At 41.1% G+C, this 24,363-nt stretch overlaps 1 protein-coding gene and 1 pseudogene across 2 annotated transcripts in view; one reads left to right on the plus strand and one right to left on the minus strand.

Annotated features, from left to right (window-relative positions):
* Positions 1–24,363, minus strand: part of FGF13 (fibroblast growth factor 13) — a 494,276-nt gene that overhangs the window by 120,548 nt on the left and 349,365 nt on the right. The gene's annotated exons all lie outside the window — the stretch shown is intronic.
* LOC133082148 (large ribosomal subunit protein uL22-like) lies at positions 15,102–15,656 on the plus strand (annotated as a pseudogene).

Below are 24,363 nucleotides of genomic sequence, written 5' to 3' on the forward strand. Positions count from 1 at the left end.
TTCTCTAGTTATAGTCTATCTACCTAGATATATAATATAAATATACATATTACACACATCATATATGTAGTATATATTATATCTCGTACATACATATATAACATATCCTATATAACGGAGGGGTTTCCCCTATTTGAGGTGGTCTTAATACCTGGAACTCCTCTAGCTGGGAACCTGTGTGCCCTTGCTGGTTTGGGGATAGATACATGGCTCACTCCACGAATATCAGCAGTCCTTCCACGTCACATACACTACATTTGCCTGTGCACAAAAGCATGGCTCTTGTATCTGTAAAGACTGTGTCTCCTGTACAGCAAGCAAGGTAATTGGACGCTAAGACCTTAAAGTCAACATTTGTTTGGGGACTGAATGTTCTGGTAACAGTTAATTAGCATCCTCATTCATAGTATTATCCTCGATCCTAAACCATGAACCTTAACACAAGGGGCTGCTTCAGCGGATACTGAAGAGTTGGCATCCTTCCCTTGATGTACCACCCGCTCCCTGCCTTGAATTCACCAGCTGTCAAGCAAGGCCTTGCATGCTTTGCCCACATGGTAAGTTGCAGTTCTGTGCTCCATCTGGTGCTAAGAATACATCCTCAGCCACGGGACAGCATGTCACTCTTGCATTTATGTACTGGGCAGAGAAAAAACAGAGCTGGAGAAGTGGCTGAATCAGGGCAGCAGAAGTACAGTAAGTGCTCACACCGTCAGCTGGTTGCTCTTTAGAAAGAAGCAAGTGGTTACCAGCCAGATACCTTGCTTCCCACCCTGCGCTCGAGGCACAGAGGAAAGGAAGACACTGTCACTTCTTCGGATCCAGTTGTCCCAAACGAGCCTCTTTCCCCCCTGCATGAGTAGCGTTTGCTGACTGTGTTTCTAGCTTGTACCCTGAGCTGAGAAGCCCCTTCCTTTGCCTCGGGAGCCTCAGATCCAGGCCCCACCAGGACAGCCCAGCAGCGCAGGAACCAACTATGATTAGGAAGCATGTCAACCCTGAACCCGGGCCAATGGACTCTTGGCAGCTTTTCAAGATGAAAGCATGTGTAATTAACTCTCTGATACGCTAGTGGAATAAAATCAAATTCTATTGCTCCACCTGAAATAAAATTCGGGTATAGGGCAAAGCTCTAACCCTTGTTGATGGAAACACACACCTTTTAAAAAATCGTACAACAGTTCCTAAGTGGGCGCCCTTAGGCCTGCTGCTGATCGTCTTAGTGCTGGGGTCGGCAAACTGTGGTATGGCCCGAAGGTCAAACGCAGCCCACTGCCATCTGCTTTTGCCCAGCCACAAGTTAAGAATGTTTTTTCCATTTTTAAATGGTTGAAAAAAATCAAAAGAAGAATAATGTTGCATGATACATGAAAATTATATGAAATACAAATGTCAGGGTCCTTAAGCAAAGTTTTAATGGAACACAGCCAAGCCCATTTGTTTCTGCATTGTCTGTGGCCGTTTTCTAACTACAGTGGCGAAGTTGAAACGTTACAGCAGAGGCTGCAAAGCCTAAAATATCTACTGTCTAGCCCTTTACGGAAAAAGTTTTCCAACCTCTTTCTCAGTGTTCCAAGAGTCTCTTTTATAAACTGCTATTAACTGTACCTTTATCAAATTAGATGATGGGTTTAAATGCACCTTCTTGGGGATTCAAAAGGCAACACAGAGGCCAGGAGGAAATCTGGGGTTCTATGAGAGATGGCTGTTACTCCTCTTCTCAATCAGTTCCTTCACATTTATAGCAAGGATCTACTCAACACAATAAACATGTACTAAGCCTCCGAATGGCAAAAATAAATAAATAAATAAAAGAACTCAAGAGTTGGAGGGACCTTGCTTTGGATATCGGTTCCACCACTTGCTTAATATGTAAGCTGGAGAAGTCCTGTGACCTTGCCGAGCCTCTCTCCTTATCTGCAAAATGAGTTAATAATATATTATCCTGGGGCTTCCCTGGTGGCACAGCGGTTAAGAATCCGCCTGCCAATGCAGGGGACACGGGTTCGATCCCTGGTCCGGGAAGATCCCACATGCCGCAGAGCACCTAAGCCTGTGTGCCACAACTACTGAGGCTGCACTCTAGAGCCTGCAAGCCACAACTACTGAGCCCACGTGTCACAACTACTGAAGCCCGCGTGCCTAGAGCCCGTGCTCTGCAACAAGAGAAGCCACCGCAGTGAGAAGCCCGCACACCGCAACGAAGAGTAGCCCCCGCTCGCCGCAACTAGAGAAAGCCTGCGCGCAGCAACAAAGACCCAACACCGCCAAAAATAAATAAATAAATAAATAAATTTATATATAAAAAATAACATATTATCCCATTTAGTGCTCACAGCAGTCCAGTGTAATAGGGAAGAACAAATCTGACTCCATATCCCATCTGTTTATTGAACTTTGACCTTTGTATTCTGTTGCTTTTGCTACAAGTTAATCACTAAAGGGATGTTGCCTATAGCTTAAAGTATACTTAATGGCCCATCTCCCAGGACCCTGCCTCCTGAGCAATGAAGTTAAGCTAAAATACCTTCATTTACCCTCATAGGAAACATCCTGACCAGGCTCACCTGTGAATGGCAGCAGGAAAGAAGACATTAACACACCTCCTCCGGAGTCTGGCAGGAACCAGGAAATATTTGCAATAACTATTGCCTTTTTTATTTTACCTCCTCACCTCCCCATCTTTGCTCTGTAAAAGAAACTAGCATCCCGACCTGGGGCAAGATGGGACACTTTGGGACACTAGCCCATCATCTTCTCAATCTGCTGGCTTTCCAAATAAAGTCACCATTCCTTGCCCGAACACCTTGTCTCTCAATTGATTGGCCTATCGTGCAGTGAGCTGTATGGACTCCGTAACAATTTGCTATGTCAAAGTGCTTTTCAAAGGCAAGAATAAAAATGCCTTGCATGCCTGCCGGTGTGATGATTATTCCATGTACTGTCTCTCCCCTATTTGCTTGCTCAGTCATCCCTTCAAGACTGTCAGACCTATTAAGCATGGCTTCCCCTTACAGAAACTCATTATACGTGTTGCCTTTGTCCAGGTAGGACTCTGTGATCCTGTCCTCTAGTATACACTCCACCAGCTTATTTGACACGGAAAGTCGGACTCCCTCATGTCACTCATACCATGCCAGGCACTCTGACCCCGTGCCCAATTGTCATATAGCGGAAAGAAGCCAAGACATATTTCAAAACAAATCAAGGTATACAATGTGAGTTAGAGATGGCCTGAAGGAAATTCCAGAAAAAATGTAGCCACATGAAAACAGAGAAGTGCTATGTTGTCACGGTTAAGAGAGCTGGTTCAGCAGTCAGATGGGCTTGGATTTGAATCTTCACTCTGCCCCTAACAGCTGTGAGGCCTGGAACAAGTCATAATCTCTTTGAGCCTACTGAAAACCCTTCCATGTCTCCCCATTGCCCCAGAGATAGCATCACCATCCCCAAGACGACTGTCAAGACCCTGCATGATCTGGCTCGTATGCAACTCTTTTTGCTCTCTGCTCTCAAGCCTTCCTGGACTTGTTTCAGATCCTTGAAAGTTCCATGTTCTTTCCCACCAAAGGGACTCTGCATGTGCTATTTCCCCAGCTGGAAATGAAATGCCCACCCCTACTCTACTCTTGCCTGATTCACCTAGTTAACACCCATTCATCCTTCATCTTTCTTGTCCTTTTAGGTGTTCAAGGTCTTCTGCTGGTGTTCAGTAGGCATTCTGTGAGAACTGTTCCTTGAGGCCTGTAGATGTATTTTTGATGTGTTAGTGGGAGGAGGTGAGTTCCATGCCCTACTACTCTGCCATCTTGATTCTCCCTCTCCCATTCATCCTTCAGACCTTAGTTTGAATGTCATACCTCCAGAAGGTTCTTCCTAACCCCACCCCCATGTCCACACAACTGGTTCATGGACAGCCCCTACGCCCACTGCATCCTGTGCCTCTGTGGAAGAGCATCTGACACCAATACTTACATTTTAAAAAATGTAAAGTGGGTATTAATTGTTAAATGTCTGTCTCACCCACAAGAACAAGGATCTGGTCACCGTTTTGTCTAGCACCTAGATTTGTGCCTGCTACATAGTAGCTGATCAATAAATACTTATTGGATAAATGAATGAATAACTCTGGGATGTGCTGTTTCTTAGAGGATACCAACTTTATCATCTCACAGAGCGAGAGGTTCTGGAAGGCTAACAACTGCACAGTCGTCAGTTCACTGATGACAAAAGGACTCAGAAAGCAGGAAGAAAACCCTCTCAGAGTAGCAGTTCCCACCTCCCCGCTGACATAATTTCAGGGCAAAGCTCTTTCTCTGTTGCTAGCCAGAATGCTACTCTAAGCCAAATAATGCAGCCCATGTTAAGGGAATTTAAATATCTTTTTGACGTTGCACGTGATTTATAATGTCTGCAAAGGCAGAGCTGAGATGGCTGATGTTTCCTTACACTGCAAGAAATTAAGGTGTCTATTTTCCCCAGCAGGTGTGCGAATACTGTAAATGCAATTAATGCTAATGACAGCACGTGCCTGCAAAGAGAGCAAAGTGAACGAGGGAGGTTGTTCCTGTTAGAATCTTCTCGCAACTTCCCATTGCCTCAGCAAGGAGGATGCAGCTTCCTTTTCTGCCTCTTAAAATAAGAGCAATAATCTCACTCTTAGTTTCCATGTCTTTTACCCAAGACAGATATAAGTTCCCTATAAACCCATTTTGAGCAGAGTACACCGAACGTGGTGTTCTGGCATTCAACTCTGCTTCTCTTACTTTCATGTGTGTACAGATCCCCTGGGTATCTCGGTAAAATGTTAATTCTCACAGGCCTGGGATCCTTCATTTCATGCTGCGGGTTCACAGACCAGACTTTGAGAAGGGAGATCCTAATGGATACTTCAGCCTTTTTTGGTATCATCAGTAGTAAATGATGTGCTCAATGATCATTCTGGCGCCCTGAAAATTCCTTCTGAACCATCCCCCAAAGAGCAGAAATTCAAGACATCAACTTGAAATCTTGGGGGCCACAGTTAAGGATTCCCCAGTAAAGCAACTCTCTGCAAAGCTAAGGGGTGTTTCAAGCTTGGAGTAGGATGGCTACAAGCAGAAGCTGTAGTCAAAACAGACATGGACATCCTGGTCCAGCCATTTACAAGCTGTGTGACCTTGGCCAGGGCATTTATCCTTACTGAGCATCGATTTTCTCACCTGTGAAAAGGGATAATAGTTGCTGAGGGAATTTGGAGGATTAGAGACTAGAGATACAGTGCAGAGCCTGGCAGTGATTGTATTAGCACAGCCAAGGGTCATCTTGGCCCCATAAAACCTGGTTGCATTTAAGACCCATGCTAGCTGGCCAACTAAGCTTCCTCATTGGCAGCTTCCTTTGTAGGAATACCTGCCCAGAGAAGGGGGCCTCCGGAGGGACTGCAAAGTTACAGACGTATGGGACTTGGTCCTTAGCCCTTTGAGATCACGACTGTCATCGGCCCCATCAGGAACAGCGTCTTGGAAACCCAGCATCACCCACCGGCCCCTTTCTACTCACAGCCACCCTTTCAGGCCCGGCTATTTAGGTACCTATCACTTTACCTTCAGACACCATCAAACACTTTCTTAAAACTAGAAACATTCTTCTCTCTATGGAATTTGGAAAGTTTTTTAGGCATGTATTATCTAATGTATAAGCTCTGGAGTCAGATGGCCCAAATTTCATGTCTGACATGTAGTTTCTTTTAACTTCTATGCTGTTCAGAGTCAGGATAGAGGTTACCCTTAGAAGTTAGTGACCAGAGTGGTTCTGCTTCTTCATCTAGGTGGTCATTATTTAGGTGTGTTCAGCATGTAAACATTAATCATTAATTACATGTGCAATCTTCTGTATATGTATTATACTTTACTATAAATTTTAAAACATGCCATTCAGGGGGCTTCCCTGGTGGCGCGGTGGTTGAGAATCTGCCTGCCAATGCAGGGGACACGGGTTCGAGCCCTGGTCTGGGAAGATCCCACATGCCGCGGAGCAACTAAGCCCGTGAGCCACAACTACTGAGCCTGCGCGTCTGGAGCCTGTGCTCCGCAACAAGAGAGGCCGCGACAGTGAGAGGCCCGAGCACCGCGATGAAGAGTGACCCCCGCTCGCCGCAACTAGAGGAAGCCCTCGCACAGAAACGAAGACCCAACACAGCCCAAAAAATAAATAAATAAATAAATAAATAAATTTATTAAAAAAAACAAACATGCCATTCATATTAACTCATCTACAAAGACTAGGCAATGATGGGAATCAATGCTTTTATGTTCAAAAAACGAGAGTAAGTAGGATAGTTTTAAAAAAAAAATCTAGCAAGTAGCCAGTCTCCGTGCCAACAGCCTAGGAGGTGACATCTCATTAATCCTCCCCGTCAGCCCACTTCCTTTTATTTTGGTCTATGTGAAAAAAAGGCACGAAGCAGATTCATGGAAGCCTAGAACTCCAGTGGGAAGAGTAGGAAGGACTGTGCAGTTTGGGGTCTGGCACAGCAGCGCCCTGACTTGCTTGGTTTGGTTCTGTCCCAGGTGGTGTCTAATTGTGTGACACCGCGGGAGCCAACATCCTGCGTCAGCTGCAGGTATGAATCAGCGCGGAGCACAACTCAGCTGACTGTTCTCATCCAATGACGCTGTCACCAAGCTTATCTCTCACGTAGAGAACAACAATACATACTCAATCCATGGCTACTTGGCAAGCAGTCATAAACGGATCCTATTTCACGGTAGTTACTGAGGTTAGGATTTTTTCTTCAAGATATGTTTGTGTGGACACAGGAGCTGCATTGCAAAGGAATCACTGGGTTGGCCAAGGTTTTTCCGGAAAAACCCAATATCTATAGTAGCCCTGACAGCGGCGTGGTGGGGTGGTTAAGCATGTGGCTTTTAGTGTAAGAAAGACCCAGGTTCAAGTCCTTGCTCCGCCACTTACTACCGGTGTGACCTTGCACTAGTTCCCTAACCTCTCTGTGCCTCAGTTTTATTAGAAATGGATCACGTTGTTACGAGGCATGAACAAGATAATGTCTGTAAAGTGTGCCTAGCCCAGGGCCTGGCACAGATTTAAACACTCAATAAGTAATTGTTACTGTGGCATCATTATGCCCGTGACTGCCATGGAAAATCAATGAGATAAAATGTAGAAAATGCCTGATGCAAAGTTAGTGCTTGATAAATGTTAACTGTGATCATCTCGAGACCACTGTTTCAGAGATTAGCATTGGTGTGGGAACATCTGGCCCACAGGGAAGCTGGGTATTTTCCTGATTAGCTGGAGTATAATCTGACTTGTAAATGAAGGAAAGGAATAAGTGAGTATGAGTTACTGCCCCTGAAAAGGTCTTGCAAAACCCCCGGGGACTGGGGCTGGCTCACCTTGTGCCTGGTTGCCCATGCTGCCCACCTGCAATCAGCCATCCGGTTACAAAGTTGAACATGATTTTTCCTAAGTGTAATCCCTGAAACATTATCCTGGATTTCTCTCACTTTATATTCATTCATATAGCTATTCATTTGCAGGTCTTCTTTTTAGCACATGATTTCCCCAAACGTGTTCCAAAAAACAATAGTCTTTGAAAATGTATTATTCAGTGAAAAAAAAAAGTTATGTGGTCAAATAAGGCAGAAACTCTGCATACTATACCCCTCTTTTGAGATCTGTAACATACACTGGCCTATTGAAGGTTCTGACAAGTCCTACCATTCATGCAATCACTCGTTCATTCATTCATTTAATACAACATATATTGAGTACTTACTATTTGCCAGTCACTATTCTAGGCACTGGGAAGAATATCGCAGAGAACAAAACCACCCTACAGGGCACTGTTTAATCCAGTGTTTCCCAACTGCATTCTCTCTGTAGAGACCCTTCATGATTCGGCACCCAATGCCTCACTCCCACTACAGCTAAAATGAGTATCTAGAATTTCCAAAGCCTGGCATTTGATCTCACACCTCTGTGCATCCGCTTTGCCCTCCTCCCTGCTGGAATGGCCTCTTAGTTCCCGCCGCCAGGCTGAAAGAGCACGCCCCTCCTCTGCACCCTCGTCGTGCACAGGGCACACCCCATACCGTGGCACATTTGTAATGATCTTTTTACTTGTCCATCCTCAACCAGACTCTGCATTCCTAGAAGGAAGTGACCATGTGCCATCCATCTCTGTATTCCCGGAACTTAACTTGTGTTTGGCTCTCAGTACTGACTCTGCAAACAAGTGTTAAATGTCTGTGCGAATCGGGGCCAACAGTCTAGTGTTATGCAAATGAGTTTCCAAAGGCACCGGCTCTTAGCAGGCTCAGCCTGGGAGGGCGTGATTTGGCAAGGGTTGGACTTCAGCCCCAACCGACCCCATCGGCCTGCCACCTTTTCGCCAGCAACCCTGAAATGGAAGAATGGGGTTCCGGGCCGGGGTAGGGGATCTTGGGGGGGACATTAGACCGACTGTCCTGCACAGCCCTTTCAGACTTGAAACACACACTATATAAGTAAACTAACTAAAATAAGTAAACTAAAGAGACCTTTGACGCAATCCTACGTATAATTAGCATGTTTCCTTTCTCTTAAGTGATTATTAATTATTAATAATTATTTAAGCAAGATGTAATTAATAATAATTATTATATATTATTTAATATAATTAAATTATTATTAATTATTATTAACTTGGTTGTACTCAGCTGATGGCCCATTAACCAAATCGGACATTCTGCTGCTCATTTGCCTCTAAGGAAGTGCAGCTCATTCTGTAGGATTCCCACCATAATGAAACAAGTTAAAATTGGCCTTACTGTCGTATTTCATTTATATAACTTGGAAATTATAAATAACATTGAGGACTGCCAGATAAAATATAGGATGCCCAGTGAAATTTGAAATTCAGATAACAATGAATTTTTTTAGTATAAGTATGGCCCATGCAATATTTGGGACATACTTATACTAAAAAATTTTGTTGTTCTTTATCTGAAATTCATATTTCACTAGGCATCCTCTATTTTTATTTGCTAAAACTGGCAACCCTATATGTGATGCTTTTGTGTATCAACAGCTATAGGATAGTCAAATTTTCCTGGTACTGTACCTCCAGAAATAATTATAGGGCATTTGAGGGCAGTAATCACTGGATAAACATGGGAACACCCTCTCTTCTTTCCCTGACATTCAGGATGGAGTAGACAAGGAGAAAGGAGACTGTCATGATTCTGGAAGAGAAAGAAGCTTTTCTCTCTGAAAGGAAGGGAGCAAACTCAGTTTGGAAGGATTTAGAACATCAAGGTTGGGTTGCTAAATTCTGCGGAGGCCGTGATAACAGATCCATTTAAAGTGAAAAGTAGAAAGAGCCTTCATTTTTGCTATTGATTGGTTAGGTTTTGTTCTCTGTGCTTTCAGAGAAAACATAAATTGATGATTTCTTTAAAAGGAAGTTTTTCGAATATTACAATGAGGAGAATAAAAGTACCTATGTCTCAGGGCTTTAGCAAGAACTAAACCTGGTAACACATTTTAAGCACCCAACCAGAGAAAAGGTTCCAGAAATTGGAGCTGCTAATATTATTATCATCTCTATTGTTGGTATTATTTCTAAATCTGGAGCAATCTTCTGAGCTTCCCTTCTTCCAGAATACAACAGGAAGGACTACAACACAGGAATAACTGGTTAGGTGAAGGGCGAGCATAGGGAGCTTGATACCTTACATCTCATCACTGCTGAATTTCTACTCTCAAATTATAGCGCCCCCCCAACGACAGCAAAGGTTTTACCCAGACAGAATTTTTTTTTTTTTTTTTCGGGATCTTAGTTCCCCGACCAGGCATCGAACCCGTGCCCCCTGCAGTGGAAGTGCAGAGTCTTAACCACTGGACCGCCAGAGAAGTCCCCCCAGACAGAATTCTGATACTGTTTATTTTCAATTATTATGTATTTTGTGTGTCAGTCCTTTAACTCCGTGCTGTTTTCAACCATGTTTAGCACTGGCATTGAGCAAACTTCGCTAGTTTTGTGAGTGAGTTGCAAAGATGTAAAGATGGCCAGAGGTTGGGTCTCATTTTCTATTCAAAAGCATGTTCTGTTAGCCGGATGGTAAATTAGAATCTCAAGTTGTAACACAAATTGATCTACTATGGTTTTGGCCACTTTTTCTTTTACCTCTGTGATCTATTTAACAGGTCATTAGCTTTGGTAACTTTTAAAATCCACGAAGTACTCTAACTACACATATCATAGATCTTGTGTTAGACTGGTGTTACCTCTCATACTATTGGTTCCTAACAGGAATCTAGACAAAGTGTCATTCATTGAGTCTTGCTGGCAAAGCTAGTTATGAACGTATATATAGTGGGCTCAAACCACAGAAGCAGAGAAGACTATTTCCCCACTGAGCTAACTGCTGCGTCATTGTGAGTTCAAGGTGATGGCTGGTCTATATTTAGTCCAGAAAAAGGGCCTCACTGAAAAGCGAAAGAGGCGATCAGTTGATACTCAGTAAAGGCAAATGATAGTAGCCACGTAAAATTTAAAGCGGGATCAGGATTCCAGGAAGCAAGTTAATACAAATAGAACCATGAAATTAGTTAGTCCACCCTTATGGCCTGTGCTGCCCACAGTCTGTACTGTGCCCGGGAATTGGTCCTGATGCACAGTGCTGTTCCTTCCAGTGAGGTCACATGCGGGCCTTCCAGAGAAATCCTGATCTCACTGGGCCCCTAGATGACAGGGGAGCAAAGTTGGACTTACTGATGAGTAAGGCAGATGGGTTTCCCAAGTCTCCGGGACCAAGTGGGCGGTGATGGGGGAGGGGAGCAAACATGTCACTGTTCCCACTTGTACATTTTAAGAAACATTAAACATCAGTAACAATTGCCCATTAGCCTAAGAACTTTGAAATACTGAACAATCAAATGATGAACATTATCCACTTTCCATAAAGCCATGCTACAATATATTGTTAAGTGGCTAAGGCATTACAACCAAAGTAAAATTTGGACTGTCCATATTCCATAACAGTTTATGTTTATAATCTTCCTTCTTAGCCGTCAATACTTTTGCTAAGGCACAAAAAATAATTTAGGATTAAGCAATTTAATACAAACTGTATTTCATGGAGGGGTGATTTCACAACTTGAGAACACAGATCATTCGGCATCCAGGAAGCGTCTACAGAACACACTTAAGGTACTATATGCCAGCAGCAGGACACACCCATGCCTTTATTTTGTTAAGATTCTTTCTAGTTTTTTCAGTTGATTTTGTTAAAGCCAACCCAGAAGGGGTTTTACCTTTACAAGTGTGTACATGGATAGATTCAAATAATCTTCCATACTCTTAACACAAGCCCCATGTACCATACAGTCCAGTGACACCAGTACTACTGTCCTCTGTCCTTTCATTGTGCCACTCCTTTGCTCTAGCTCCTGTCTCAGGACCAGACTTGAAGGAGATGATGATCTACTAGAAGGGAGGAGATAACGGTTTCTACCCATTCCTCATAGGAACTAGTAAAAGTAGGACTGCAATAAGTAACTTTTAAATTTTATTTATTTATTTATTTATTCATTCATTCATTCATTCTTTGGCTGTGTTGGGTCTTCGCTGCTGCACGCGGGCTTTCTCTAGGTGCAGCGAGCGGGGGCTACCCTTCATTGCGGTGCGTGGGCTTCTCATTGCGGTGGCTTCTCTTGTTGTGGAGCACGGGCTCTAGGTGCACGGGCTTCAGTAGTTGTGGTTTGTGGGCTCAGTAGTTGTGGCTTGCGGGCTCTAGAGCGCAGGTTCCGTAGTTGTGGCGCACGGGCTTAGTTGCTCCGTGGCATGTGGGAACTTCCTGGACCAGGGCTCGAACCCGTGTCGCCTGCATTGGCAGGCGGATTCTTAACCACTGCACCACCACCAGGGAAGTCCCAGTAACTTATTTTTAAACTTAAAAAGTGAAAGAACTAATGGTGAAGTTTAGCTCACCCTACAAAACACACCTCAAATGCTTCCTCTGTAGCAATAGAGTTGATGATGATGATCCTGATGATGACGATGATGCTGAGAGCTAAAACTTATACAGCACTTACCAGAAGCTAGTCAAGGGATTTGTACATATTAGCTCATTTAATCCTGACTTCATTCATATGAAGGGGGCACTGTATTCTCCCAATTTATAGATGAGGAAACTGAGGTATAGAGAAGTTTAGTACTTTGCCCAAAGTCATCCAACTGGTAAGTAGCAAAATTAAGATTCAAACACAGACAAGTTGGAGCCAGAGGCCGTGCTCTTATCCGCCACGCCAAATTGTTATGCCTTCCTAGAGCTCCCGTAGCACCTCCACAGAGTTTGGCTTAACCTCACACAGTTGGCACTTAACAGAAATGACTAGAATACGAGGCATGTTATCTAAGTGTCCACTTCCCCCACTTAATGGTGAGACACTTGAAGTCAAGACCCATGTCTTATTTGTCTCTGTATGCTCCAGGGCCTCGCACAGCATCTAGACCTATTGTATGTCCAGAATAAATTTGTTACGTGAACTAATTTGAAATATTAGGCCGATCGTATGAAATTGACATTGTCACAAGTCAAAATAGCTCATTGTCAATTTCATTTAGTTCAACCTTCTAGAATACAGACAGCACCTCCAGCTCGGAAGCAAACCTATTCTTCATGTTCTTTCAATGCTTTATTAATTCGTAGCACACTGATTACTTACAGGAAGAGACTAACACCATCAGGTAGTTTACTCATCTACCACTGCCAAGACCAGAACATGGAAAAGTTGGTAGCCCTTGATTTACTTATGCAAACATTTTATGCCTCATTTTCCTCTACTGCAGGTACATAATAATGCCTCAGGGTACCCTACAACACCATTTTTAAAGGTCTCCAAACCAACAATGGCCAGGGCATTAGACGTTTTATTAAGGTGACATCCATCTTACCAGTAACTTTCCAAAGCAAGTCTCCACTTCATCCCTTCCCCTTCTCTCATTCATTCGTTTATTCAGCAAGTAATTTTCAAGCATTTCTTCCAGGCTGGGCCTTGAGGATATTAAAAAAAACACACTCAGCTCCCCACTGGTGGCTTTTTGTAACTCCTAAGTGGTAATAGCAGCTCGCTCCACGAGATGGCACTCCTAATTCTTCTTTGTATTCCTTTACTACCATGATGAAAGGTCGTATGATTTTTCCACTGTTGCAAAACAAATAGAACTAAGAGGGTTTTTTTCACGATTGATGTAGCTGACTGCTCATATGAACATATTTCAGACACTTCAAAACGATGGTTTTCTGAGGGACACTCAAATGTTACTTTGGGAGAGGGTGTATGTTGCAACATGGAGGGCATGTTGTGATGTGAAGAGGTTGGAACCTTCTCTTATTGCTGGTCCTGACCCTGAGAGCACGCAGGCTTATGGAAAAGAAAGGCAGAAAGTTGCATAGAACACTGCAGGCAAAGAGCACTGCAGCAGAAAGTGCACTGAGGTAGGCGTTTTGAAATTCCTCATACTCAGTTGCTCCATCCCCACTATTCCTACCCACACTGGTTCCAGATGCCTATGCCCACTCTCACCTCGACCCTCTCTACCAAAGGCACAGGATTCAGCTGAGTTTGGCAAATTTTGACCAATGATTTTAATTCAAGAAAACAGCCTAAGGCTGAGAAGAATAAGTAGGAAAATGATTGTCTATTTTTTGAATGCTGAATACTGAGCAGTTTGATAAGCAAAGTGCTTAGCAAACTTATTTAACACAAGAACCCTATGAGAAAGTTTTATGTACAAACACTTATGTAATACCTGATTCTAAGCACTTCACAAACATGATTTCATTTCAATTAATCATCGTAACATTCCTATGAGGATATACGCTATTGTTATTTCCCTTCTATGGGAAACTGAGGCATAGAGGGATTACTTGACTTGCCAAAGGTCTAACAGCTGGGGTTCATAGCCAAGAATGTCAAACTCAGTGTCTGGGCTTTTATGCTGCATCTCTGTTTCAGAGAAAAAATATTAGGTCCATTGGATAAGAATGCCCTCAAATTTCTGCTATGAAACCTATAAACTTACCTGACTCTGCACCTTCTCTGTTTGGCTAACATATTTAACAAAACGTCCTTGACACAATAAAAAAATCACCTGTCATGCCGAGAACCAGGAAAATCACAACGTGAATTTAAAAAAAAGATAATCAACTAATGTCAACACTGAGATGACTTTGATGTTGGAATTATCTGACAAGGATTTTAAAGCAGCCATCATAAAAATGCTTAAACAACAATTAGAAATTCTCATGAAACAAATGAAAAAACACAGAATCTCAGAAAAGAAATACAAATTATAAAAAAGAACAAAATGGAAATTATAAAAATGAAAAATACAATAATATAAATTTAAAAATCACTGGATGAAATCAATAGTAGATTGATGACAGAGGATAGAATCAGTAACTTGAGAATGGATCAATAGAATTCACAAAATATGAATAACAGCAATTAAACAGACTGTAAAAAAAAAAATGAACAGAACCTCAGAGATCTGTGGAACAACAACAGAAGATCCAATATTCGTATCATAGGACTCCAAGAAGGAGAGGAAGAAAATGGAACTGAAAAAAATGTAAAAACATAAGGGCTAAAAACTTCCCAAGTTTGGTGAAAGATGCAGACCTATAGATTCAAGATGCTGAGCAAATTCCAAATAGTATAAACACAAAGAAATGCATGCCAAGACACATTATAATTAAACTTCTGATGAATAAAGACAAAAAAGAAATCTTGAAAGCAGCCAAACAGAAACAACACATTACCCAGAGAGAATACCAATTCGAATGACTGCAGACTTCTCATCTGAAACCATGAAGAACAGGACGGAGTATCACAATCTTTCAAGTGAAATTCAAGAAAATTTTTTCAAGAAAATTCTTTTCTCTGAGAAAGGCCATGCAAAGAGAATGAAAACACGAGCTACAGTCTGGGAGAGAATATTTGCAAACCACATATCTGACTAAAACTATCTAGAGTATCTAGAATATATAGAGAACTGTCAAAGCTCAAGAGTAGCTTTTCCAGTAAGCGGCCTGAGGTGACCTCTAAAAATGGGTCGCTATTCACTTGACACAGAAAACCCCACAAAATCATGCAAGTCAAGAGGGTCAAATCCTCGTGTTCACTTTAAGAACACTCGTGAAACTTCCCAGGCCATTAAGGGTATGCATATCTGAAAAGCCACCAAGTATCTGAAGGATGTCACTTTAAAGAAGCAATGTGTGCCATTCCGTCGTTACAATGGTGGAGTTGGTAGGTGTGCCCAGGCCAAACAGTGGGGCTGGAAGCAGGGTTGGTGGCCCAAAAAGAGTGCTGAAATTTTACTGCACATGCTCAAAAATGCAGAGAGTAACGCTGAACTTAAGGGCTTAGATGTAGATTCTCTGGTCATTGAGCACATCCAGGTGAACAAAGCCCCCAAGATGAGGCACAGGACTTACAGAGCTCATGGTCGGATCAACCCATACATGAGCTCTCCCTGCCACATTGAGATGATCCTTACTGAAAAAGAACAGATTGTTCCTAAACCACAAGAGGAGGTTGCCCAGAAGAAAAGGATATCCCAGAAGAAACTGAAGAAACAAAAACTTATGGTCCGGGAATAAATGCTGCAAAAAATAAATGCAAATAAAAGTAAAAAAACAAAAAAAGCAAAAAGCTCAAGAGTAAAAATCAAAAAATCCAACTGAAAAAAAAAAATCGACAAAAGTCATAAACAGATATTTCACCAAAGTGGATATATAGAGGGCCAATAAGCACATAAAAAACCATTCAAAATCATTAGCTATCAGGGAAACACAAATTAAAAGCACAATAAGATACCACTGTACACTTAGCAGAATGGCTAAACTAAAAAATAACAAGAGAAAACTCTGGTGATGATGCCAATAACTGGATCACTCATCTATTGCTCTTAACAATGTAAAATGGTGCAGCCACTCTGGAAAATGGTTTGGCAGTCCCTTAAAAAATTAAACATGCAACTGTTTAACTATCAAATGACCCAGTAATTGCACTCCTAAGTATTTATCGCAGAGAAATGAAAACCCATCTTCACACAAAAATCTGTACAAATATGTTTATAGCAGCTTTATGTGTAAGATCGAAAAACCAGTAGGTAACAGCTCAGATGTTCTTTAATGGGTGAATGATTATGCTAAGTATGGTATATCTATATCATGGAACTCAGGAATAAAAAGGAAAAAAATTATTGATATGCACAATACCTGGGTGAATCTCAGGGAATTATGCTGAATGAGAAAAGCCAATTCCCAAAGTTTACATACTGTGTGATTTCACATATACAGCATTCAAGAAATGACAAAATTATAGAAATGGAAAAGAGATTAGTGGTTGCAAGCAGTTAGGGATGGGGGAGGGATGGTGAGAGGGATGCAGGAGGGTGACGTATGTGGTTATAAAAGAGCAACATGAGGGATCCATCTGGTGTTGGAACCGTGTGTAGTCCTAGGAATGTTGATGCACACACAACTCGCACAAGTGATAAAATTGTATAGAATTTAATATGTATACACACACGCAAGTGCAGGTGGTGCTGGGGAAATGTGGGTAGAATTGGCATTTTATATCAGTGTCAATGTCCTGGGTGGTATATTGTACTGTGTTAATGCAGGATGTGATCGTTGGAGGAAGCAGGGCAGGTCACGCAAAAAAAATCTCTGTTTATTTCTTGCAACTGCATGTGAATCTACAATTATACCAATAATAATTTCCATTAAAAAAAAATCAAGTGTTGCTCAGTCACTTAAGGCTCCATATTCCTCTCTAGCAACCACCTATTTTTTTTAGTTTCCCTGCACAACCAGCTTCTGATTTCTCTGTCTCAACTTCCTCATCCCCAATCAATTCTCAGTCCACCACAATGGATCCTATCATTCCACTGAAATGGCTCTTGTCAAGGTCAACAACGATCTTCTTGTCATTCTATCCCTATCTTACTTGATGTCTCACCCTGCTGACTGCTCCTTCCTTCTAGAAACATTCTTTCCCTCTCTGTCTTCACAGGTCACTCCTCAATCTCCCTTTTGGGCTCCTCTTTCTCTATCTGCCTATTTCTCTTCCTTCCAGATCATTCAGTAATTAACTTCATCAAGACCTGCAAGGTACTCACCACCCTCTCACAGTTAATCATCTACCCTATGTCTTCAATTCACTCTATCCAAACCTTTGACTCAACAATCCATCACTGTATTCACTCTCTTGTAAACAAGCTTAGCTCACTGATTTCTCTCTCCCTCTATCACATCTGTCTTGCAAAGTCCCAACTTCAGTCAACTCTCCCCTCTGCCTACTACATCCCTCTATTTTAGCAGCTGAATATTGTTTGCAAAAACACACAGTAGTGTTGGCAGGTTTCATTTTAAAATTTAAAACCCTGATTTTAAATTTCAAATGAGCCCTCTATGTTGCCTGAACATCACACCACTTGCTTTCATGTTCACATTCCTACTGTCCAAAACAACGATTTCACAGCTTTCTCTCCCTTCTCAAACCTACAAACAAATCCAACATCTAACCTTTCGCTCACAGATGATGTTTTTGCCCCACTCAATTGACAAAAGAGCAGCCCTATAGTGAAATGTCCCTGCTTCTCTCTGTGGCTATCTCCTCCACTTGTGCTCAGTGTTCATCGCATCCCCTCTAGCCTTCTAAGGGGTCCCCTTCCTCTCATTATTCCCTCTCTTTCTTGCATCTCAAATTTCTCCCTCTCCCTCTGATCATCTTCAGCAGCAAATGGGCTTGCCTGAGGTATAGCCCATTTTTACAAAAAATTCCTTTTACCCTAAATCTCCATTCCACCTGCCAACTCATTTCTGATCCACTTCACAACAAAATCTCCTGTGTAAGTAGTCTATAGTCACCGTTTTGACTTTACATCTCTCATTTTCTTAAAATTTATTTATTTATTTATGGCTGTGTTGGGTCTTCGTTGCTGCATGCGGGCTTTCCCTAGTTGCGGTGAGCGGGGGCCACTATGCTGCGATGTGTGGGCTTCTCATTGCGGTGGCTTCTCTTGTTGCGGAGCACGGGCTCTAGGCACACGGGCTTCAGTAGTTGTGGCATGTGGGCTCAGCAGTTGCAACTCGCGGGTTCTAGAGTGCAGACTCAGTAGTTGTGGCGCACAGGCCCAGTTGCTCCGTGGCATGTGGGATCCCCCAGGACCACGGCTCGAACCCGTGTCCCCTGCATTGGCAGGCAGACTCCCAACCACTGCGCCACCAGGGAAGCCCCTACATCTCTCATTTTTTCCTCAACTCTAATTTCAGTTTCTCTCCTCACCACTCACTCTACAGACACTGTTTTTGCAAAAGTTATCAATGACCTTCATGTCATCGAAGTCAGTGGTCTCTTCTCTGCTCTTAATTTACTTGATTCCCAGCAGGACTTGACACATCTGACTATTCCATCCATTTTAAAACCTGTTCTTCCCTTGGCTTCCAGAATGCTGCACTCTCCTGGTTCTATTTCTATCACACTGGCCTCTCTCCCAATCTGCTTTGCAGCCTCCTTTTCTTCTCATCCTAAGTGACCTCGTTCACTCCTATAGCTTTAAATACTGTCTATGTACTGATGACTCCCAGGTTTACATTTCCGCTCATGTCATCGAAGTCAGTGGTCTCTTCTCTGCTCTTAATTTACTTGATTCCCAGCAGGACTTGACACATCTGACTATTCCATCCATTTTAAAACCTGTTCTTCCCTTGGCTTCCAGAATGCTGCACTCTCCTGGTTCTATTTCTATCACACTGGCCTCTCTCCCAATCTGCTTTGCAGCCTCCTTTTCTTCTCATCCTAAGTGACCTCGTTCACTCCTATAGCTTTAAATACTGTCTATGTACTGATGACTCCCAGGTTTACATTTCCGCTCATATCCAACTGCCTACTTGACATCGCCATTTGGATGTCTAATAGGCACCTTAAAACTATCACAGTCAAGTGAGGGGCACCGGCTTGGGGTGTGTGCGCCTGGAGCACTCCAGACTCTGGCCACTCTCAGGAATATCTCCGTGGATTCCCAGCCGGGGGTTGGGCCAAAGCTCCTGCATTGGGAGCTCCAAGTCTGAAACACTGAATTAACAGAGAATCTCAGACCCCAGGGAATATTCATCGGAGTGAGGTCTCATGGAGGTCCTCATTTCAGCACCAAGACCCAGCTCTACCCAACAGCCTACAAACTCCAGTGTTGGAAGCCTCAGGCCAAATAACCAGTAAGACAGGAACACAATCCCACTCATTAAAAAAAAAAAAAAAAGAGACGGCAAAAAAATATGTCACAGATGAAGGAGCAGGTAAAAACCTACAAGACCAAATAAATGAAGAAGAAATAGGCAATCTATCTGAAAAAGAATTCAGAGTACTGATAGTAAAGATGATCCAGAATCTCGGAAATAGAATGGAGGCACTGATTAAGAAAATACAAGAAATGTTTAACAAAGATCTAGAAGAACTAAAGAACAAACAAACAGAGATGAACAACACAATAACTGAAATGAAAAATACACTGGAAGGAATCAATAACAGAATGACTGAGGCAGAAGAACGAATGAGTGAGCTGGAAGACAAAATGGTGGAAATAACTGCTGAGGAGCAGAATAAAGAAAACAAAGAATGAAAAGAATTGAGGACAATCACAGAGACCTCTGGGACAACACTAAAGGCACCAATATTCGAATTATGGGGGTCCCAGAAGAAGAAGAGAAACAGAAAGCGTCTGAGAAAATATTTGAAGAGATTATAGTTGAAAACTTCCCTAACATGGGAAAGGAAATAGTCACCCATGTCCAGGAAGCACAGAGAGTCCCATACAGGATAAACCCCAGGAAAAACACAGCAAGACACATATTAATCAAACTAACAAAAATTAAATTCAAAGAAAAAAATATTAAAAGCAGCAAGGGAAAAACAAAAAATAACATAGAAAGAAATCCCCCTAAGGTTATCAGCTGACTTTTCAGCAGAAACTCTGCAGGCCAGAAGGGAGTGGCAGGATATAGTTAAAGTGATGAAAGAGAAAAACCTACAAGCAAGATTACTCTACCCGGCAAGGATCTCATTCAGATTCGATGGAGAAATCAAAAGCCTAACAGACAAGCAACAGCTAAGAGAATTCAGCACCACCAAACCAGCTTTACAACAAATGCTAAAGGAACTTCTCTAGGCAGGAGCCAGAAGAGAAGGAAAAGACTTACAATAACAAACCCAAAACAATTAAGAAAATGGTAATAGGAACACACATAGTGATAATTACCTTAAATGTAAATGGATTGAATACTCCAACCAAAAGACACAGACTGGCTAAATGGATACAAAAACAAGACCCATATATATGCTGTCTACAAGAGATCCACTTCAGACCTAGGGACACATACAGACTGAAAGTGAGGGGATGGAAAAAGGTACTTCATGCAAATGGAAATCAGAAGAAAGCCGGAGTAGCAATACTTATATCAGACAAAATAGACTTTAAAATGAAGACTGTGATAAGAGACAAAGAAGGACACTGCATAATGATCAAAGGATCAATTCAAGAAGAAGATATAACAATTGTAAATATACATGCACCCAATGTACAATCACCTCAATATATAAAGCAAACGCTAACAGCCATAAAAGGAGAAATAGACTTAACACATTAATAGTGTGGGACTTTATCACCCCACTTACATCAATAGTCAGATCATCCAGACAGAAAATCAATAAGGAAACACAGGCGTTAAATGACACATTCGACCAGATGGACTTAGTTGATATTTATAGAGCATTCCATCGGAAAGCAGCAAAATACACATTCTTTTCATGTGCACATGGACCATTCTCCAGGATAGATCACATACTGGGTCACAAAGTGAGCCTTGGTAAATTTAAGAAAACTGAAATCATATCAAGCATCTTTTGCAACCACAACGCTATGAGGCTAGAAATCAACTACAAGTAAAAACTGCAAAAAACAAACACGTGGAGGCTAAACAATATGCTAATAAACAACCAATGGATCACTCAAGAAATCAAAGAAGAAATCAAAAAATACCTAGAGACAAATGAAAACAAAAACATGACGATCCAAAACCTATGGGATGCATCAAAAGCAGTTCTAAGAGAGAAGTTTATAGCGATACAAACTTACCTCAGGAAACAAGAAAAACCTCAAATAAACAACCTAACCTTACACTTAAAGCAACTAGAGAAAGAAGAACAAACAAAATCCAAAGTTAGTAGAAGGAAAGAAATCATAAAGATCAGAGCAAAAATAAAGGAAATAAAGACGAGGAAAACAATAGGAAACTTCAATTAAACTAAAAGCTGGTTCTTTGAAAAGATAAACAACATTGATAAACGTTTAGCCAGACTCATCTATAAAAAAAATGGAGAGGGCCCAAAGCAATAAAATCAGAAATGAAATAGGAGAAGTTACAAGCAACCCCACAGAAATACAAAGAATCATGAGACTACTCTGAGCAACTATATGCCAATAAAATGGACAACCTAGAAGAAATGGATACATTCTTAGAAAGGTACAATCTCTCAAGACTGAACCAGGAAGAAATAGAAAATATGAACAGACCAAACTGCCAGCACTGAAATTTAAACAGTAATTTTAAAACTCCTAATAAACAAAAGTCCAGGACCAGATGGTTACACGGGTAAATTCTACCAAACATTTAGAGAAGAGTTAACAGCTATCCTTCTGAAGCTACTCCAAAAAATTGCAACATGTGTTCCTTTTGGAAGGAACACTTCCAAATTCGTTCGATGAGGCCACGATCGCCCTGATACCAAAAAGAGGCAAAAATATCACAAAAAAAGAAAATTACAGGCCAATATCACTGATGAACATACATGCAAAAATCCTCAACAAAATACTAGCAAACCGAACACAATGATACATTAAAAGGATCATGTATCATGATCAAGTGGGATTTATCCCAGGGATGCAAGGATTTTTCAATATCCACAAATCAAACAATGTGAGACACATTAACAAATTGAAGAATAAAAACCATATGATCATCTCAATAGATGCAGAAAAAAACTTTTGATAAAATTCAACATCCATTTATAATAAAAACTCTCCAGAAAGTGGGCACAGAGAGAATATACCTCAACATAATAAAGGCCACATATGATAAACCCATAGCTAACATCATACTCAAAGGTGAAAAGCTGAAAGCATTCCCTCTCGGATCAGAAACAAGACAAGGATGCCGACTCTCGCCACTTTTATTCAACATAGTTTTGGAAGTCCTAGCCACAGCAATCAGAGAAGAGAAAGAAATAAAAGAATATAAATTGGAAAATAAGTAAAACTTTCACTGTTTGGAGGTGACATGATCCTGTGCATAGAAAATCCTAAAGACACTACCAGAAAACTACTAGAGCTCACCAGTGAATTTGGTAAAGTTGCTGGTACAAAATAAATATACAGAAATCTGATGCATTTCTATACACTGACAATGAAATATCAGAAAGAGAAACTAAGGAAACACTCCAATTTACTATCACATTAAAAAATATATCTAGGAATAAGCCTATCGAAAGAGGCAAAAGACCTGTACTCTGAAAACTATAAGACGCTGATGAAAGAATTGAAGACCATACAAACAGATGGAAAGATATATTGTGTCCTTGCATTGGAAGAGTCAATATTGTTAAAATGACTGTACTACCCAAGGCAATCTATAGATCCAATGCAATCCCTATCAAATTACCAATGGCATTTTTCACAGAAATGAAACAAAAAATTTAAAAATTTGTATGGAAACACAAAAGACCCCAAATAACCAAAACAATCTTGAGAAAGAATAACAGAAACATAACTGGAAGAATCATGCTCCCTGACTTCAGACTATACTACAAAGCTACAGTCATCAAAATAGTATGGTACTGGCACAAAAACAGCCATGTAGATCAATGGAACAGGATAAAAAGCCCAGAGATTAAATCCACATAGTTATGGTCAATTAATCTATGACAAAGGGGGCAAGAATATACAATGGAGAAAAGACAGTCTCTTCAATAAGTGGTGCTGGGAAAAGTGGACAGCTACATGTAGAAGAATGAAATCAAACATTCTCTAACACCATATACAAAAATAAACTCAAAATGGATTAAAGACCTAACTGTAAGACCAGATACTACAAAACTCCTAGAGGAAAACATAGGCAGAACACTCTTTGACATAAATTGCAGCAATATTTTATTGGATCCATCTCCTAGAGTAATGGAAATAAAAATAAAAATAAACAAATGGGGCATAATCAAACTTAAAAGCTTTTGCACAACAAAGGAAACCATAAACAAAACAAAAAGACAATCTGCGGTCTAGGAGAAAATATGCAAATGATGCAACCAACAAGGGATTAATTTCCAAAATATAAAAACAGCTCATACAAATTAATATTGTTAAAAAACAAACAACTTAATCAAAAAATGGGCGGAAGACCTAAATAGACATTTCTCCAAAGAAGACATACACACAGTCAACAAGTGCATGAAAAGATGCTCAATATCGCTAATTATTAGAGAAATGCAAATCAAAACTACAATGAGGTATCACCTCACACCGGTCAGAATGGCCATCACTAAAAAGTCTACAAACAATAAATGCTGGAGAGGGTGTGGGGAAATGGGAACCTTCCTACACTGTTGATGGGAATGTAAATTGGTGCAGCCGCTATGGAAAACAGTATGGAGGTTCCTTAAAAAACTAAAACTAGAACTACCATATGATCCAGCAATCCCACTCCTGGGCATATATCTGGAGAAAACTCTAATTCGAAAAGATACATGCACCCCAATGTTCATAGCAGCACTATTTATAATAGCCAATACATGGAAACAACCTAAGTGTCCATCGACAGATGAATGGATAAAGAAGATGTGGTATATATATAGACAATGGAATATTACTCAGCCATAAAAAAGAATGAAATAATGCCATTTGAAGCAACATGGACGGACCTAGAGATTATCATACAAAGTGAAGTAAGTCAGAAAGAAAAAGACAAATATATGATATCGCTTATATGTGGAATCTAAAAAAGTGATATAAATCAACTTCTTTACAAAACAGGAACAGACTCACAGACACAAAAAACAAACTTATGGTTACCAAAGGGGATAGTGGGGTGGGGAGGGAGAGAGAAATTAGGAGCTTGGGATTAACATATACACACTACTATTTATAAAATAGATAACCAACAAGGACCTACTGTATAGCACAGGGAACTATGTTCAATATCTTGTAATAACCTATAATGGAAAGGAATCTGAAAAAGAATATATATATATATG

This window comes from Eubalaena glacialis, chromosome X, assembly GCF_028564815.1.
Source record: "Eubalaena glacialis isolate mEubGla1 chromosome X, mEubGla1.1.hap2.+ XY, whole genome shotgun sequence".
NCBI classification, from domain to species: Eukaryota; Metazoa; Chordata; class Mammalia; order Artiodactyla; family Balaenidae; genus Eubalaena; species Eubalaena glacialis.